Genomic DNA, 4230 nt, shown 5'->3' on the forward strand with positions numbered 1-4230 from the left:
TCATTACCCTAGCAACGGAAGTTTGCACTCTATCTGTCTGTTTGTCTGTTTTTGATTATTTTGCCCTCATGCATTTTCAAGATAATTCAAAATCAAAAAGTGAAAGATGGCACTGACTAACGTATAGACTATTTGACTAGATTCACTTGCAAGTGAATAATTCATCATCAATGTTTATTATAATAAAGAAGATGTCATATGATTGCCAATGAGACAACTCTCCACGAGAGACCAAAATGACACAGAAATTAACAACTTAATGTCACCGTACGGCCCTCAACAATAGGTAAAGCCCAAACCGCATAGTCAGCTATAAAAGGCCCTCAAAATGACAATGAAAAACAATTCAAACGAGAAAACTAACGGCCTAATTTAAGATCCAACAAATATGTAACACATAAACAAACGACAACCACTAAATTACCAGGCTCCAGTCCTGACTAGGGACAGGCACACACATACAGAATGTAGAGGGTTTAACATGTTAACGGGATCACAGTTCTCCCCTAACCTGGGACAGTAGTTTTAAAAATATTTATCTATAGTGGATTGGGAAACAAGTTTTGTAACTTATATTAATCCCTTTCCTCTTTGCGAGTGCGGGTGCTGCCCTGTAGCGGCTTTAGTCTGCTCTTTTCGAAATCTACAAGGGTGTCTTTAACGTGCAAGAGAAATGGCTCTCTCTTAACACGGGTTAGCCACTTATCGTCCTCTTCCGACGGACTTACGTCGTTTCCTCAAGACAATACACGCAAATGGTGTCAAGGGAGAGCCGAAAATTCCGTCCCTGAAATGTTCACCCAGGAACGGGAATCGAAACAGGAACCTGGGGCAGTGGTAAGGCAGCATAATATCAGAACGAACTATAAAAATCAGTTCAAAAAGGCTTTTGAACTCATCATATGAATACAAATAGAAATACATCTAACAAAAATACAGAGTGGACCCGACAGGGTATTAACCCCTCCCCCACCCCCACCCCAAAAAAAAGTAGTCGCAGTGGTTAACAGCGAGTTCAAAGCAAATATCAATAAATGAAAAAAAATCATGTATCTAAGATGAAGATATCAAGACACATCCAACATCCAATGGATTAAGTATAAAGACAACAGTTATGGAAAAAACATGACCTTATACAGGTATCGAGTCATCAATGTGCATATCACGGTATGTATATAAAATAATATTTAGTCTGATTTTAATTTATTGATTACAAAATCAATATTAATACCAATAAAAACAACATTTATTCAAGTACCGTGAGTGTTGGTAACCTTTTAGAATAAATAGGCTATTTGAAATGATCGATAGGTTTATCCGGATCGTTTCTAAATTTCCTAGTTCGGTAAACAACATCGCCCAAAACGTTTAACAGGTTTTCTACATGTGCAATCAAACTTCAAAACCATAACTTTATGTCTGTGGAAAAATTTATTAGAGGTTTTAAGTGATTTGTGGTTACGAAACCCCTGACTTACAATAGTTTAAAATAAAATATAGAATAGTGTACGTGTGAAAGGGGTCTCTTCTGGTATAAATGAAATAACCGAAAGACTTTCTAAGGTTCGGATACTTTATAACCAGAGAATAAAAACTCACTTGTGGAGTGAGTTCTCCAGTAATTAAGGAACTTGGCACAAAGTAAATAATCTACATCAGAGTCTAGTCATGTCTGGAAAACTATAAAGCTGAGTCTATTAAATGTGGGTTTCTGATATCATATAATCTTAGTCGATAATGGACGTCTTCCACTGACCAGTGTCCAGGTAAATTCTCAGTCCCTAAGGTCCACAAAGAAAAACTCAACTAAACCGCCAATAACAAAGAACCAATCAAACCAAGAGTTCAATTTCAACCTCCATGAATATGTATGAGTAACATTAGTACCAGAATCTATGACAAACGAGACGACTTTAATTTTGAAATTATCAATTTCCCCCACCTTAGTAGTAATATACCAACTTCACCTGCATATGGAATATACATTTCCCAACTTATTAGGTATTCAAGAGCTTGCAGCTCCTATTCAGACTTTGTAAAACGTCACCAGTGTCTGAGCAGAAAGTTATAAAAACAGGGGTATGTCAAAGAACGTCTCGTCCTTTTTCTTAAAAAGTTCATCGGAAGATACCCAGAACTCGTTGATAAATATTCCGTATCAACTTCACAAATAAATACAAGATGGTCTTGGAGTATAGATTGTGTGTACTGACGTTGGTTATCATCTTAATAACGTGTTATAGTATTCTTTTATTAGTCTTTATTAATATTACTTGTACTGTTAAGTCAATTTTTGAGATATTCTTTTGAATTGACTCTGTGGTTATATAAAACATCATACTTTGAACGACAAAATTATTTCATACTGTTGAGTCTGTTGTTTGTTATATCAACTTTACGTGACTATGCATGTATGTATGCCTTTATACTTTGAACGACAACATTATTTTTATGTCTACCTGTGCGAATTTCAAACGCGCAATTTTACACCAGCAATGATAACCTTCTATCCTTTACGGGTAGACTTTATATAGATAAATTAAGTGGTATAAGAAAAGCAAAATGAGTATGTTAAATTTGATGTATGCCTTTTTGTGCTTCTTCGTTACATTTGTTGTTTTTATAGTGATATTAAGATGATAACACAATATTGACTGCTGTACCCCTATTTTTTTTTACATTTTTACTCTTTGAGTATGTTTGTTTTGTTCATACATCGTTGACAATGTAATGGAATTTGATGCGACTGTCATACAAGTGAGAGGTTTAGCTAGCTATAAAACCAGGTTCAATCCACCATTTTCTACATTAGAAAATAGAAAGTAATCATTTTTTAATGATCTATACTATACGTGTTTCTCGTTTCTCGTTTTGTTTATATAGATTAGACCGTTGGTTTTCCCGTTTGAATGGTTTTACACTAGTAATTTTGGGGCCCTTTATAGCTTGTTGTTCGGTGTGAGCCAAGGCTCCGTGTTGAAGGCCGTACTTTAACCTATAATGGTTTAATTTTTAAATTGTTATTTGGATGGAGAGTTGTCTCATTGGCACTCACACCACATCTTCCTATATCTATAAATTATAAATATAAGACAAAGTCGATCATGATAAACGATATTTATCAAACAAATTAAGTTTTTTTTTCTACACATTATTTAATTTTATAATTTGTAAATAATATTTTCGGAAGGAGTGTGTACACCTGTGGTGTAACTACTTCGTGTGTACCAGGTGTCAAATAAAACTCATTTTAACAGGTTGTGATTTACCTGACCATCGGATAATTCAAGCCGAATATACATGTCACACTGTGACATTATGTCTCCGAGACAGGTGTATATTTAATAGAAACCCATTATAAAACAATCAAATAAAATTAACCCTGATACAAGACATACAATTTATTACGTATTAATTATTTAATATCGTATTTTTAATACAATATCAAATAATGTCTCTTTTTCAATAATACAAATAATTAAAATTAAAATGACATTGAAATACATAATTACGTATGAACTAAAATTATTCAATTAATTATGTTAAATTTAACACTGAAACAGTTAATTCATGCTTCAACTTCACCATTTCTTCGAGTACTTTGATAAGACTCTATTAACCACAGAAATCTCGCGAGATTTAAATCTGGCCGAGTGAAATCACGGGATTTCGCCGAGTTGCCAATCTCTTGTATTATATGTACCAAGTCAGGCATATGACAGTTGTTATCCATTCGTTTGATGTGTTTGGACTTTTGATTTTGCCTTTTGATTTTTGATTTTCCTTTTTGAATTTTCCTCGGAGTTCAGTATTTTTGTGTTTTTACTTTTCTCAATACGTAAATTATAGGATAAATATCCTTTAGTAAAAAAAATTGCAAGAGTGAAATAATTAAACTAAAGACTCAATAAGAATTTGATAGGTGGATTTTTAATATGAATCATAAATATTAAAAATCCACCAATAATTTCAAAAGTGCAAATTACTTAATTTATGAAGCATGAAAAATCACTCTGCTACATACGTTCATTGAAATCCAAAACGTCACATCAGACACGGACATAGCAAACGAGTTGCGATATACAAGGTTTAGGATTTGTAACAGTAACGTTACTATAGCTTATAGGTAGAGTGACACTTTACAAATACTTGGATAACGTAAGAAAATCCGGTTTCCATTCCTTTCCATCCCCGGTATACTTTTAAGATTTTTTTTTTGTTTTGGCGGGA

Source organism: Mytilus trossulus, chromosome 3 (genome assembly GCF_036588685.1).
Source record: "Mytilus trossulus isolate FHL-02 chromosome 3, PNRI_Mtr1.1.1.hap1, whole genome shotgun sequence".
NCBI classification, from domain to species: Eukaryota; Metazoa; Mollusca; class Bivalvia; order Mytilida; family Mytilidae; genus Mytilus; species Mytilus trossulus.